This window comes from Rhinolophus hipposideros (assembly GCF_964194185.1).
Source record: "Rhinolophus hipposideros genome assembly, chromosome: 2".
NCBI lineage: Eukaryota > Metazoa > Chordata > Mammalia > Chiroptera > Rhinolophidae > Rhinolophus > Rhinolophus hipposideros.
This window is the reverse complement of record NC_138048.1, coordinates 30,511,881-30,528,347: the sequence shown is the minus strand read 5'-3', so window position 1 is coordinate 30,528,347 and position 16,467 is coordinate 30,511,881. Positions and strand designations below refer to the sequence as shown.

General features: G+C 40.3%; 1 protein-coding gene across 4 annotated transcripts in view; it reads right to left on the bottom strand.

Annotated features, from left to right (window-relative positions):
• TMEM45A (transmembrane protein 45A) overlaps window positions 1–16,003 on the bottom strand; it is an 88,909-nt gene extending 72,906 nt beyond the window's left edge. For 2 of the 4 annotated variants that reach the window (XM_081071943.1, XM_081071944.1), the window contains exon 1: window positions 15,658–16,002. The gene's annotated coding sequence lies outside the window, so the exon portion shown is untranslated. Of the gene's footprint in view, window positions 1–9,532; window positions 9,704–15,657 lie in introns of all 4 variants that reach the window. The other 2 variants (XM_081071942.1, XM_081071945.1) reach the window with 2 other exon arrangements.
• Window positions 16,004–16,467: the final 464 nt, after the last annotated feature.

Genomic DNA, 16,467 nt, shown 5'->3' with positions numbered 1-16,467 from the left:
TCCATAAGAGTAAGATGCTCAGTTAACGTAAGCTAACTTGCTCATCATTTCTCCAACTGGACTTAAAACACAGAAAAAATACTTGTTCACTTTTTTTCATTCAACACAGACTCAGAAGTGCCTTCAATGAATTGCTTCTCAAATCACACCCACAGGAAAAGACAAAGATGAACTTTGGTGTGGGGAAGTAGAGGACAGGCTATCTCTAAATATCATTTGTTAACTGTTAGAAAGCAAGACAACAGATCCAAAATGGAGTCACTTGTGCTAAGGCCCCACCCCATCACCAAACCAAGACTTAACTACAGTTTTGACTCTTCAAGAAATAGAATGTTAAACCAGTCAGTCAATCAGAAATTGACTGATCAGCACTAGTTAGGTAATCTGCCTGATAGATCCATTCCCTCCCATAAAGGAAAGTGTTTTGTAATAATCAACCCTTGTTTTTGTCTGGTCTAACTTCCTTGTGTCCATTCCCTTCTGTCTATAAAAGTCTTTCATTTTGTACAGCTCCTTGGAGCTCCTTTCTATCTCCTAGATTGGATGCTGCCTGATTCGGACAGATATTTTTTTCTCAAATAAACTTTTAAAAATTTTAATATACCTCAGTTTATCTTTTAATACAATTAAAATATGGAAAAGTAAAGTATAAGGTGCCAAACAATAAAGAAAAAATTATATGCTTCAAGCCTGTGACTTTTCCTGAAAATTTACTTTTTCAGGCCTTACCAAGTTCCTCATTAACAATATTTCGTCCCACATTTGACAATACGCTTCATGATTCAGTATCATCTTTGACTGATAATGTGCCAAAAGGAAAATTCAGAGGCTAAAACTGGGCTCAGTGTGAGAGTAAATGCTATTTTCCATAAAATGTTAGGGCTGTACTGTCTGAGGGTGGGAGGTGCTTTTCCTGTGATAGCCCCAATCTTTTGTTTTCATAAGAACTAACTTCATGTGAGTGTCAGGATACCTCAAAATCAAAACATTCTCTCAGTTGACTCTTTCCTAAGTTTTCAAACACTGCTTCTTTTAAGACACTAGCAAAAAACTTGGTTTCTTGGGAGCAGCTGGTTAGCTCAGTTGGTTAGAGTGCAATGCTCTTAAAAACAAGGTTGCCGGTTAGATCCCCACATGGGCCACCGTGAGCTGCACCCTCCACAACTAGATTGAAACAACTACTTGACTTGGAGCTGATGGAAAAAACACACTTAAATAAATAAAAGTTTTTTTAAAAATTAGGTTTTTTTAATTTCAAAAAAACAAATTGAAGTAAGATCGTTAGAGTGATATATAAATTCTATTTCCAGCTCAAAAAAAAAAGATCCACAGAAAAGAAGATGGAAAATTCTCATAATAGCCTCTTCTGAATCCTGTGTGCTTTCTGTGTAAATGAAGACCTGGAGAAAGTTGTTGACAAGGGCAATCATGGGTTTTGAGGGAAGTGGAATGAGAATAAAGGGCAGAGACAAAATTGGGGACATGGAAATGAGACTGAGACTAAGATAAAGTAAAAGGATCCTGCCCCCTTGACAAATCACATTGTCAAGATGATTCTCTTCTTGTGGAAAAAAATCAACTCCCATCTGAGAACCAATCAGAATGTAAGCACTTATCAGGGCACAGAAGCAATTTCATCCACTCACCCCACCTTCTCTTACTCATTACCACTGTAGAGCATAAATAATTTAAAATTATGTTGAAAGTAAAGCAACATTTATCACAATTAACAAAACAACAATAAGATTATATCAAGTGTTCTGTGCACTTCTCTCTGGAAACCATCTTTGTCTTGATTGCTTCTTCCTGGTAGGCTGATGACCCCAGATATGTTCAAGAGTACAGAAGGCAGTGCTGAGCCCATCATATAGAGGCAGAATGCTCTCACCCATGCTCTCTCTCTCTCTCTCTCTCTCTCTCTCTCTTTTTTTTTTAGCCCAATTTCCCTTGTTTATTTGTTTTTTCTGTTTGTTTTGTTTTGTTTTTATTTGGGGAATATTGGGGACCAGTGTGTTTCTCCAGGGCCCATCAGTTCCAAGCAGTTGTCCTTCAATCTAGTTGTGGAGGGCGCAGCTCAGCTCCAAGTCCAGTCGCTCTTTTCAGTCTTCAGTTGCAGGGGGCGCAGCCCACCCATGCAGGAATTGAACCAGCAACCCTGTTGTTGAAAGCTCGCGCTCTAACCAACTGAGCCATCTGGCCACCCCTTACCCATTCTCTCTTAATCTTACCCATTCTCTCTTAATCTCTCTCTCTTTCCGTGGAAAACACCAGAGAAGAACAGAACCTCCTCCAATCAATGTTAATTTGAAGGAAATTATAATGACAAACTTACTCCATCTACCATCGAGTGTTGCTGCTGCTTCTGCTGCTGCTGCTGTTGTTGTTGTTATTATTATTGTTGTTGTTATTGTTGTTGTTGTTATTATTATTATTATTATTATTATTATGCAAGTGAATGGGAACCATCGTGGTGACTATGAGAATACTGACCAGCATCCATCCCTACCTCCCAGGTGTGGTTAACCAATCCATACTACGGTTATATTGGGAATAAAAGTAGTTTTCCAAGACCTCTGATCAAAAGCCTCCTTTCTAGGTGAAAAATAAATAAATAAAGTGACTTTAAGACACTTCCTTTAAGAGACAAAATGACTTCCAGTTTTTCCAAAGACTGATCCTTTAGTCCCAATCCCTTAAAGAAGGTAAAATTTTTGTCAAATGATAGTAACGATATTTTGTCACCATCTTCAAGTAGGAACTTTCCCAAGAATCGATCTGGGCTGTAATATTTTAAGAAACAATTTTCCAGCATCCAAGAGATTTACAAGTTATATGAATAAAAATCACATATCTACACAGACAGAGTAAGAAAGAATGTCAGCCAAACTGAAGAAAACTTGTTTGTTCTTATTTGTTCTAGCAGCAAGGCATCTAAATAGAGATATCCAGTAGGTAGGGCATCAGACTGGACTTCAGGTTGGTGATGCATCAGAGAAACACACCAATTCTCAGAGGGACAATAGACAGCTCAGAGTCAAAGCTTGGAGCTCAGTTATGGACCTCCGGAGCCTTTAGCCCATGCATGACCCCAGAAAACCACTCTCTGACCTAACCTCAAACCTCTGCTAATGAAGTCAAGTTCTGCGTCTTCATCCTTGGTCAAAGTCCTAGCAAGACCTTGCTGACTTCACTCCCTGTATGCTCCTGTTGGTTTTCAAAGGTTTCTGGTTCTAGATTCTGGCTTAGCCCACTTCCTTAGACCTGTCAGCAGATCTTGGCCTCCTTGGTTTAGCCCTTATTGCTCACTAAGGCCTCTGATTCTGAGTCATCCATTAGCCTCAGAAGATTAGCCCCACCTCACCCTCCATTTAACTTGCAGACCCACCCAAGCCACTTCCAGTGGCTTTTCCATACAAACAGCCTGTCTTGGCTGATGCTGCGGGCTTTCCTAAAGTCTCTCAAAGGTTCACAAACCCCAAACAAGCAGCATCTTGCCTCAGTGTATCCCATACCTCTTACTGAGCAGCCCCAAGCCCGGCACTAGTGGCAGCTAGTCTCAGTTCACAGCTTAGCATTTCCAAAGAACCTCCAAGTCCAGCACCAGTGGGAGATATCTGTGAATGGCTCTGTGGCTCATACCAAGAGGCCTAGGCCAGGGCACAGGCAGAAGCTGAACTTGGCCTATAGCAGGGCCCCTCCCAAGAGGCCCCAGGGCCAGAACAACTGGTGGCCAGCTTCAAACCAAGCTGGAGCACCACCACAGATGACACATATGAAGGGCAGACTGGGCAGGCAGCAGAGCCCTGCCAGAGCCAGTCTTGCTTTATAGCAACCCTGCACAACAGCTCCTCCACTGTAATTACAGCCAGTCCTCCCAACCCATCAGCCTGAGGGTCAATCTCACCCATTGATGTGCAAACAGCAACCAAGTCTCCACTATAACAAGAGGGCACACACAACTCATAAAAGGGACATACTTGCAGCATCCAGCTCAGGTGACCAGGGAGACTGCACCACTGGGCCTCACAACACACCTATTATATAAGGCCACTTTACTAAGACTGGGAGACATAGCAGCTCTACCTAATACACAGAAGAAAAACCCCTGTTTGGCAGCCAAAAGGGGAGACAAAGAAGCACATCCCAAATGAAAGAACAGAACAAAGCTCCAGAAAACGAATTAAACAAAATGGAGAGAAGCACTCTACCAGATGCAGAGTTCAAAACGCTGGTAATAAGGATGCTCAATGATCTCAGTAAAAACTTCAACAAAGAGATAAGCAACATAAAAATAGAAATAAAAAGAACCAGTCAAAATGAAGAATACAATAAAGGAAATAAAGAATACATTAGAGGGAATCAACAATAGATTACATGAAACAGAGGTTCAAATCAGCAATTTGGAAGATAACGTAACAGGAAACACCCAATCAGAACAGCAAAAAGAAAAAGGAATCAAAAAAATTGAGGACAGTGTATGGGGGACTCTGGGACAACATCAAATGTACCAACATTCACATCATAGGACTACCAGAAGGAAAAGAGAGCACGGAATTGAAAAACCATTTGAAAAAATAATGACAGAAAATTACCCTAACCTGGTGAAGGAAATAGACATACAAGCCCAGGAAGTGCAGAGAGTCCCAAACAAGATGAACTCAAAGTAGCCCATACCAAGACACATCATAATTAAAACACCAAAGGGTAAAGACAAAAAGAGAATCAGCGGCAAGAGGAAGGCAGTTAATTACTTACAAGGGAGCTCCCATAAGACTGTTAGCTGATTTCTCAACAGAAACTTTGCAGGCCAAGAGGGATTGGCATAAAATATTCAAAGTGATGGAAAGCAAGGACCTACATACAAGATTACTCTATTCAGCAAAGCTATCATTTGAAATTGAAAGAGAGATAAGGAGCTTCCCAGACAAGAAAATATCTAAAGGAGTTCTTCACCCCCAAACCAGAATTACAAGAAATATTAAGGGGACTTCTTTAAGAAGAAGAAAAATAAGAAAGATCAAAAATGTGAATAACAAAATGGCAAAAATGATATATGTATCAATATTTACTTTAAATGTAAATGGATGAAATACTCCAAACAAAAGACATAGGGTGTCTGAATGGATAAGAAAATGAAACCCTTACATATACTGTCTACAGTAGACTCACTTCAGATCCAAAGACCCACACTGCAAGTAAAGGAATGGAAAAAGATATTTCATGAAAATAAACAAAAAACTAGAGTAGCAGTGCTTATATCAGACAAAGACTTTAAAATAAAGGCTATAACAAGAGACGAAAAAGGTCCCAGTAATCCCACTTCTGGGTATTTATCTGAAGAAACCCAAACCACTACTTTGAAGGGACATGTACATCCATATATGTTTATTGCAACATTATTTACAGTAGCCAAGATATGAAGGCAATCTGGGTGTCCATCAATGGATGAATGGAAAAGAAGAGGTGGTACATATAAACAGTGGAATATTACCCAGCCATAAAAAGGAATGAAATCTTGCCATCTGCAACAACCTTAGATGGACCTAGAGGTTATTGTACTGAGTGGAGTAAGTCAGACAGAGAAAGACAAATGTCACTTATATATGGAATCTAAAGAACAAAATAAATGAACAATCAAAATAGAAACAGACGCATAGATACAGAGAACATTTTAATGGTTGCCAGATGGGTGGTTTGGAGAGATGGGTGAAGGGCGTGGGGGCGTTAAGAAGTATAAATCGGTAGCTACGAAATAGTCATGGGGATGTAGGATATAGCATAAGGAATATAGTCAATAATACTGTAATAACTATGTATTAGTGTCAGATGGTAGACTTATTGTGGTGATCACTTCGTAATGTATATAAATGTCTAATCACAATATTGTACCCCAAAACTAATATAATATTGTATATCCACTGTAATTGAAAAACTAAAAAAACGTATTTTTAAATAATTGACCTCTAAAAAAAAATTTATCACCTGAAATTCAGAAATTCCTTACATTTCACTTGGTTTTTTCCTTCTATTAAATTTATGACAAATTAAATATAATACCTTTTACTGAAAATGTAACTGGTGGTAGACTCTAGGCCAGAGACAGACACTGTCTCTCTGCACAAGGAACTGGGTCTGTTTGGCCACCCTCGTTGTTGACCCAAGTCATAAAACAGACTAATTATACTTTCAGGTCATTAGGAAGGAATTCAGATGCCTCTTAAACACCTAAGTTACTACCAGGAAATACCTACAGCACTGAGGGTACTTTGGCTCTGAGAAAAGTGAAGTTAATGGGAGCACTACATAATTTGGTGAGAAAGAGTTCACTTTTCAGCTTAAATAAGTGAGTTTTCATGGGAATGAGTCCATACGATGAAAAAGGAACCACTGTAAACATCCCCAAGAAGAAGAGGTTCCCATCCAATTTATTTTTTGCTGTTTTTTGACTGAGATATAGTTGACATATAACATTATAGTAGTTTCAGGTATACAATGTAATGATTAAATATATGTATATATTGTGAAATGATCACCATGATAAATCTGGTTAACATCCATCATCACACCTCCTTGTTTAATTATGACCTATGAAGATCTTTTCTCTTACTGTGACTGCTTGGGCCAGTTCTGAGCATTGGGAATGAAGGATCCCAGACTCCCTGTAAGGGTTTTTACCTTTGGCTGGGAAACTCTCACTAGACTAAATCTAGACCAAGCATCAGCTTGCTCCTGGAAGCTTTTCACAGATGCCTGGGCTCCTTCAACACCTATTGAAAAAGAATCTCCAGGAGAGGGACAAGAGCAGGCATGTTTTTTTTAAAAGCTCCCCAGGTGATTCAGCTACACAATTAGTTATGTATCAATGGTACAAGACTAGAATTCTCAAGGCTAGTGTGCTGTGTTTATTATTATTATTATTATTATTATTATTATTATTATTAGTTTCAGGTGTACAAAAGAAGGTAATAGTTAGACATTTACACCCCTCACAAAGTGATAACCCCCCTTCCCCAATCTATTACCCCTCTGAATTCCATTGACTCTATTCCCTCTGCTGTACTTCACATCCCGTGACTACATACATATTAAATTATAGATGACATACAATATTATTCAGCTTCAGCTTCAGGTGTGCAGCACAGTGGACAGGCATCTACACCATCCATGAAGTGGTCTTCCTCATAAGACAAGTGCCCATCTGACACCCTACAAAATCTTTACATTATCGATTATATTTAGTGTGCTGTCTTTTGAAGGCTGCAGAAATGTTTAATGAAAAGAACACTACAATCAGATAAATTTTCATATTCCTCATTTACTACACAAATAGCAAAATTTACCTTTCTTAACATCGATTTCCTTAGGCATATAACATTACTTTTCTAAAACTCAATTTTCTCATGTATTGAAGGGAATTCAGTAAAGTAATGTATATATATTTTAGAAGCTATAGAATTTTAGGCACCATGGAGAAAGGTAAGGACACACCACTCACTTCCTTGCCATGGAAAGTGCTGGTCACTTTTTATAAGAAACTGGAAAAAATAAAGCCATAGATGACAGCAACATTTGCTCTAGACAGCGAGGAAGAAAGGAAGTATTTATCTCTGGATCTTTTCCACTTTAGAATAATTGACGGTACCAGAAGGGCCCATGCTGGTCAGAGTGGTGGCAGGTGCATGAAAAAGGACTCATCTTCCGGTGTTTCACTGAGGCAACTGGGTGTCAGAGTCCTTGGCAGGAGCTCCGAAAGCCATAGGAGAATGGAAACAGATGACTTACAGAGAAGCCAAAAGTCCAGAGAGAGGAAACTGCAAACAAGCCTGATTGACAAGCTTAGCCCAATGCCACTGTTACTCTAAGTGGCTTGGTCTTCTACAGCAAAAGAACATTCTTCCATTTGAGCTCCATTGTCTACTCTCTATGACAAAACATGCTCACAAAGATCTGTATGTTTCACTTGACAAGTATGTCTATTATACATGTATATGTGTATGTATTTGTATGTGCACAGATATTGTTGAGTGAAAAAAAAAGGCAGAACAATAAATATAATATAGTCTCATTTACATTTTAAAATTATATTTATGTTTAGATCTATACTTAAGTGGATTCTTGGAGGTCTGGAAGGATACAGGCTAAACTATTAACAAAGGTTACCTCTGGGGAGATTAGTGGATAGACAAAAGCAGGTAAATAAAGGGGAAACCATTACTTTTGACTCTATACACTCTGTTTCAATTTTTTCAACATACATAGATTACTACTTTTTTCATTCTAAAAGCCAAAGAAAGATGAGGGCTAGGAAGAAAGAAATGATGGAAGGAAAGAAGGAAGGAAAGAAGAAAGGAAAGAAGGAAGGAAAGAAGGGTGGAAGGAAGAAAAGCTATCAGCAACGAATGCCTTTTCAACACAGGGATAATCTTTCTTCCTTGGGACTATTAACAATTAAAGAGTAAAAATTTTGAGTAATTCTATGAGGAAAAACATAGGAGTTTAGATAGAATTTAAAAAATAAGTCAAGAATGAATCAATGTTTTTATACTATGGCTATATCTATGCTAATGATGTTTATATAGAGATAAACATTATAATGATTTATAAGTGAATTGCTTAAATATCCACATGCAAAAGAATAAAGTTGGACCCTTATCTCCATCATATATAAAAGTTAACTCAAAATAGACAAAAAAAAAACAAAAACACTAAATATCAGAACTAAAACTATAAATCTTTTAGAAGAAAATCCTTATGACATTTGATATGGGAATGATCAAATTTGGGATTTCATGCATGTGTAACATTAAAACCACAGGAAACAAGAGAAAAACATAAATTAGTTGGACTACATTAAAGTAAAAAACTTTTGAGTATCAAAGGACACAATCAACAGACTGAAAAGGCAAACCAGGTAATGGAAGAAAATATCTGCAAATCATATATCTAATAAGTAGTCAATGTTAAGAATATATGAAGAACTCCTACAATTCAATAACCAAAAATGCACACCAAAATAAAAAAGGAACCTGACTTAAGAATGAGCAAAAGATGAATAGACATTCCTCCAAAGAAGATATACAAATGACCAATAAGCTCCAGAAAAGATGCTCAGCATCACTAATCATTAGGGAAATGCAAATCAAAACCACAGTGAACTATCACTTCATACCCACAAGGATGGCTCTTATTAAAAAAACAAAAACAATAGCAAGTGTTGGCAAGGATGTGAAGAAACTGGAACACTTGTGCATTGCAAAAGGGAATGTAAAATGGTGCTGCTGCTGTGAAAAACACTATGGCAGTTGCTCAAAAAATGAAAATTGAATTACTTTATGATCCTGAAATTCTATTTCTGGGTATGTACCCAAAAGAACTGAAAGCAGGAACTCCAACAGACATTTATACACCACTGTTCATAGCAGCAGTATTCGCAATAGCCAAAAGACAGTGTATCATCAGGTTCTCCAGAGAAATAGAACCGTATATATATGAGAGAGAGAGAGAGAGAGATTGATTTTAGGAATTAGCTCACGTGACTGGAGTCTGGCAAGTCCAAACTCTTCAGGGCAGACCAATGACCTGGAAACCCAGGGAAGAACTGGTGCTGCAGTTCAAGTCCAAAGGCAGTCTGTTGGCAGAATTCCCTGTTCTTCAGTGGAGGTCAGTCCTTTTGTATCGAGGTCTTCAAATGATGGGATGAGGCCTACCCACATTATGGAGAATAATCTGCTTTACTCAACTGTCTACTAATTTAAATGTTAATCTCATCTAAAAAATAACTTCACAAAAATAGCTAGAATAATATTGAACCAAATATCTGGGTACTGTGGCCTAGTCAAGTTGACACAAATATTACCCACCACAGATGGAAACAACCCAAATGTCCATCAGCAGATGAACAGATAAACAAAATGTGGCGTATACACACAATAGGATATTATTCAGCCTTAAAAAGTACAGTCACACACCACATAGTGATGTTTCTGTCGACAACGGACAACATATACGACAACATATACGACAGTGGTCCTGTAAGATTAAAAGGACTATAAGTAAAAAGTTTATTTGTGATGCTGAAAGAAAAGGCTGGACCCCACTAAGAAGTTGACCTTACTGCTAGCTCTGGATGGTTTAAATCAATGAGGGGTTCAGCATCCTGCCCGTCTGCCCCGTGCCTACTGCGTAGCTGGGCCTGGAGTTATTGTGAAAGCAGGAGAGGGCTGGGGAGAAGGGGAGCCCCCGCACACACGTGCACACGCATACCATGCACACAAACTCACTTTCCTTCCTCAGTTTCTCTTTAGTTCTTTCCTCCCAGGCCTACCCCTCTCTCCTTCTCTCCTCCTCCCCTTTACCTTTTATTATTTCTCATCTCAAGTTTTCTCTCTCTGGATCTCTTGATTGCTGCTCTCCCTTTCTCTCCTTTCTCTTCCTTCCCTCTCTCCCTTCCTCCCTCCCTCCTCCTGAGCTCTACTCTCACTCAGATGGCTCCTCCCTCCACAGCCCTCCTCCTGCTCCCCACAAGGCATTCTGGCACATGCATGGGCACACACACACTTTTAAGTGTACCTTTTCTATGTGTAGATACACAAATCCTTACCATTGTGTTATAATTGCCTACAGTATTCAGTACAGTAATATACTGTACAGACTTGTCACCTAGAAGCAATAGGCTATGCCATGTGTATTAGCCTAGGTGTATAGGGGGCCATACCACCTAGGTTTGTGTAAGTGCACTCTATGTTCACACAACGAAAATGCCTAACCAGCATTTCTCCGAATCGATCCCCATCTGTAAGGGATGTATGACTATAATGAAATTCTGACACATGCTACAATATGGATGAACATTGAAAACATATGGTAAGTGAAATAAACCAATCATAAAAGAACAAATATTGTATAATTCCACTTATATGAGGCACCGATGGTCGTCAAATTCATACAGATAGAAAGTAGAATGGTGGTTGCCAAGGGCTGACAGCAAGGATAATAGAGTTATTATTTAATGAGTATGAAGTTTAAGTTTGATGAAAAAGTTCTGAAAAGGAATAGTGGTGATCATTGCACACCAGTGTGAATGTACTTAATACCACTAACCTATGCAATTAGAAATGGTTAAAATGCCAAATTTTACGTTATATTTTACCATAATAAAAAAAAATGAAACAGAGCTGGCCCTGGTGTCTCAGATGGTTGGAGTGCCATATTCCTAACGCAGAGGTTGCCGGTTCCATTCCCACATGGGCCAGTGAGCTGCGCCCTCTACAGCTAAGATTGTGAACAACGGCTCTCCCTGGAGCTGGGCTGCCGTGAGCAGCCGTAGGTCAGCGTGAGCTGCAGTGGGCTACAGAGTGAGTGCCGCCTTGAGCGGCCAGTGGCCAGTGTGAGTGGCCAGCAGCCAGCGTGAGCGGCCCCCAGCCAGCGTAAGTGGCCGGCAGCCAGCGAGAGCTGCCCTGAGCTGCTGTGAACAGCCAACCGATGACTGGTGACAGACTCCCTCAGCCAGGGGTAGAGCAAGGCTCATAATACCAGCATGGGTCAGGGAGCTGTGTCCTACACAACTAGACTGAGAAACAACGGCTTGAACTGGACGGGTGGGGGTGCGGAGAGGCAGAAGAAAGGGGGGAAAAAGAAAAAGTTTGATAAATTATACTTTTAAAAAAATTAAATACTAACATGTATAGGCTTTACTGTGATTCAGACACTATGCTAAATAATTTATATTTATTTTCTCATTTAATGCCTATTGATATGCCCATTTTACAGATAATAAAGCCTCAAAGAAAAAGTGACTTGCTCAAGGTACACTAGTAAGAAGCAGATCTGGGATTGAAACCCTCACATTCTGACTCCAAAGTCTGTGTGCTTAGTGTGTTATACTAAAAAGAGTGACTACATTAAAGTAATGAGATAAAAAGCAAATGAAAATATTTTCCAAATAATATTTTAAAGTTAATTCAATACATTAAAAACTTCAATAATAAATTCCCTAAAAGATGTGAAATTCAGACTGGGTATGATTAATAATGGGACACTTAAAATAGCCCTACGTTGGTCCTTCACCATGAGAAGTTCTTATTCCCAAACCAGAGCATCTCCAGAAATAGGACAAGAAACCAGAATGTCAAAAAACTAGGAGTAGAATGTGTACCTGGCATCTGCCCCATTTTTCCACAGGCCTGGGAACATTTCATAGTTACTCTGTTTTTTAAAATAAAAACAGTGTGGTTCCATTTATATTTTTAATTATATTTGTGTTTAGTTCTACACCTGTGAGTTGACTCTTGGAGAAAGACTGGAAGGATATTGACCAAACTACGAACAAAGGTTAACAGAGAGTTGTAGAATGGGAAGAAAACCGTTAAATAAATAAAAGGGAAATCACTACTTTTGACTCATACACTCTGTTTCAGTTTTTCAAAGGAGACAAACCCTCAACTGACCTTTATTGAATATCTACTATAAGTCCAGGGACTATGGTGGTTCTGTTCAAACAAGATGAAAAGACAGAGTGCTTATCTGCAATGAGCTCCACCTAATAAATAAAACGTCTTCTGTCTCCATGTGCAGCACATCCCATAAACAAGACTCATGTTGGAATTTCCCTTCCAGGGAAATTTTACTAACTCAATTCCTCCAGTGATCCTCCTTCCATGAACTTCTTGACTACCACCACCACAAACAAGACGAGCAGCACCGCTGTGTTAAACCTAAGGCAGTGTAGACCAGTGGTTAAGGCTTGGGCTCTGGCATAACACTGTCCATGTCTGCTTCTGCCACTGTGTGACCTTGGGCAAATTTCTTAATCTGCCTGTGCCTCTGTCTCCTCAGCTACAAGGTACCAACTCTCACAGGTTTGTTGAGAGGCTTACATGTGCTAAGACATGTAAAGCACTCAGAACAATGTCTGACATGAATTAAGTGGTCAGAAAACATTAGCCATAGATGTATCAAATAGCCATCTGTAAGCAACAGACTGTTGCAGAGATGAAGGGAGAAGAATGAAAGATCATCCAAGGGAGAGGAGACCTTAGAGATCCTTTTACAGATGATGGCACAAAGAGGGCCATAATGGCTCAGTGTCTTGCCTGAGGTCACACAGGTGGTCAGCAGCCATACCAGGGCCAGACTCAGGTTCTGTCTGACACAACTCAGTGTCCTGGAGGAAGAGAAAGCAAGAGATCTCCAAACTGACTTTCCACTTAGGTATATACTACAAGTCTTATCTCCTTCAATAATTGTAAATTATGAAGTTGTAAGTATTAATATGTGAATAGACGATTCTCTCAGCAGAATAAGAAATAGCTATTCTGCAAACACTGTGTGGTTTGGGGGTAGGGGAGGGGTGAAACAATCATCCATATCAAACACTTTAGGACCTGACCTATTTCTGAAAAGTAAGAGTCCAGAACGACAGACCACTTCAGCAGAGCTCTAAGACAGCCACCACAGAATGAGTCCAAAAGTGGGGCCCAGACTCATTGGTCAGCTCTGCCCACACAGCTTGCTGGACCTTAAGGCAGGTCACAGAAGCAGATGACTAGAGTATGCTGGGCAAGATGTGGAGACCAGACTCCAGAGATTGACCATTCCAGAAACAATGCCACTATGTAACTGCTGCCAGTTCAGCTTGCCATTTCCCATCAAGCTAACTCCCAAGCCTCTCCTTCCCCTTTGGGCTCTCCATGCCATCCTCTCCCACCTCTCCCATCTTTCTAACCTCTCTTTCCACTAACCTTCACAGATTATCCTGCATCACAACCCGATGCCGGGAAGATAGATCCTCAGTGCTTTCCCCAGGCTTTCTCTTCCTCCTACCGTATTTCCCCAAAAATAAGACCAGGTCTTATATTAATCTGTGCTCCAAAAGATGCATTAGGGCATTTTTTTCAGGGGATGTCATATTGTTTCACGTACATCAATCTACATTTCTTCAAATACAGTCATGTCATCTTCTTCTGGACCATCGTCATATGTACTAAATGCATCTGTCTGGCTGATAATCTCAACTGGGGCTTATTTTCAGTGTAGGTCTTATTTTTGGCGAAACACTGTAGTATGCCTGCTAGCTGCTATTCTATGATACCTTTCCCCTCATTAAAACTGCTGGGCAAAATCTTTTCCCAGAAATGCCAACCCTTCCATGAAGTCATCCTACAATAAGATGTCCTCTTTCCATCCTCTGCACTCCCAGAACCTTCTAGATCTTTCTAAGGCATTTGATAAATTCTACTTCACTCCCCTCGCAAGACTCTCTCCTTTACAGCTTTATGCAGTGCATCACTAACAAGTGGTCAGCTCTCAGTAAACACTGGTTGCTAGCGTAGAGGTCAGAATGGTGGCTGGGAAACTGACATGCAGCAGAGGAAACTAGAAAGAAAGGCAATGAAGAGTTGAGTACAACAGCACAGACTGACTATGTGCAGAATCATTCTCAGTGTTTAACATATATTAACTCAGTCCTCAAGACAACCCCACTATTGTCTGCTATTATCTCCACATTACAGAGGCGGAAACTGAGGCACAGACGGGCTGAGTAACTTGCCCAACGTCAAACAGTGTGGTTATGAAATAAACCAAGCCAGCTGGCCCTGTATATTGTTTCTCTACAACACTGTTCCTTCTAACCCTGCATCCCTGAAAACCATTTCGATGGTTCTACCCGCTGCATGCATTGCCTTTCTGAATCAAAAACATGCTCTGTAACTTGCAATTATGGTACCTACTACTTCAAAAATTCTTACCTACTGCTTTCTGAACCAAAAATTATAGATCAATTCTGGCCAGATCTGTCATGACAGTAATAATATATGACAAAGTCTCAAACCAAAATGTTGCTTAAACAGAGAGAACTATAGATGTTTCAGATGGAATGGGCCTCAGGCCATTCACCTAGCTCAATATTTGCCATAATTTCCATTTCTACATCCTGAAATGTATACCAGAACTAACTGCAAGCATAGACATCTAACAATCATTCTGAATATTATTTTGATAGATTTATAGGATTAATATATAACTACGGTATGTTATTGATATACACTGTTAGTTGTTTGTCACATGTTTAAGGTGTTTTTTAGCAATCATAAAGGAATTTGGGACTCCCACTATGGATAGGAGAATATAGAAAAGATACATTTTGGTTATAACTCCATTCAAATTAAATGAAACAGCAATTACCTATATAATTGAGGTTTTAAATAATCTAATACTAAACATCCTAGTAACAGAATCAAAAGTTTTGTTAACTGTGACTAAGCTCAGTAAATTTCTCAATCTTCCATCAAAACAGTCAGAGAGCGGAGGATGTATAAAGATTTCCGCTTTACAAATGTATACTCTTTCCCAGAAAGAAAATAGAAAAATAAGTTTATCGGTAGGTTCAACTTTGAAGTTAGGAGAGTCTTACAACAGGATATACATTAAATTTCAATTACCCGGAATTTTAAAAGTGGCATACAAATGACCAAAAAGTTAAATTAAATTACAATCTTAGCAAAGCAGGAGAAAAGGAAGCCAAGGGTCTGAGGAGTTTGTGGCAGCAAGAGATATTTTCCTTTCCCTGATGAAGAGAAGACTAGTGAAAACAGCAAAAAGACAGAATAGAAATCACAGCAGGGGAAATACAAGAGACAGCACGTATCCAAAACTTACCCAACTCGGTCTGTTTACTCAACACTTTATTTCCCCCGCTTTGCCAGTTTTAAATCAGACAGCGGCTGGGCTTTTGTTGTTGCTGTTTCTTTTCTTTTGATCCCAGAGCCCCATGAAAATTAAACTGTGTGTTGGATAGGATCTGGCCCCCTCTCGCATCAGCGGGGAGGGAGGGAAAGTTTAAAACTTGGATCTTTGTTTGCTTTTGGGGGGAAATGAATAAATAATAAGTGGCCAGGAGAGGACGTGGGGGACGTGCTCAGCTGAAGTCCGGCCCGCGAAGGGGCTGCACACTTCCTCAGCGCAGCTGTCCAGATGTGCCTCATCTGGTTCCCCGCGGGGCACAAACCTCGGCCGCTGCGGCTACCCAAACCTCCAGCTGATTGGTGGCCGTGGAGCCTCGCTCGCCGCCTAGTGGCCCGCCAGCCCGCCACTCCAGCCGGCCTCGGGCCCGCCCCCGCCCGCCGGGCCAGCTCGCTCCATCCTCTTCAGGAACCTGGAAGTGCAGCGCGGGCGCTGATGTGGCACTTGGCGGCCGCAAGCCCTAGAGGGGCCCGGGGCCGAAAGGGGGCCCTCCGCACCCAGGCCCGTGTTGTACCCATCCGTTCAGGCAGTTAGGCTGTTTTGTTTAAACAGCATGATTTAAATCGGTTCTTGGGATGACATCAAGGCGCGCCTGGCGCTCGCTTAAATTCCCTGCGGTGCCGAGGGGAAGGGACTTGGGCTCCGGGATGCCCACGCTCCAACAGGGCCCGCAGGCCACGCTTCAGGACTTCATTCTCCCCACTTTCTCCAGGGAGCGAATTTTAA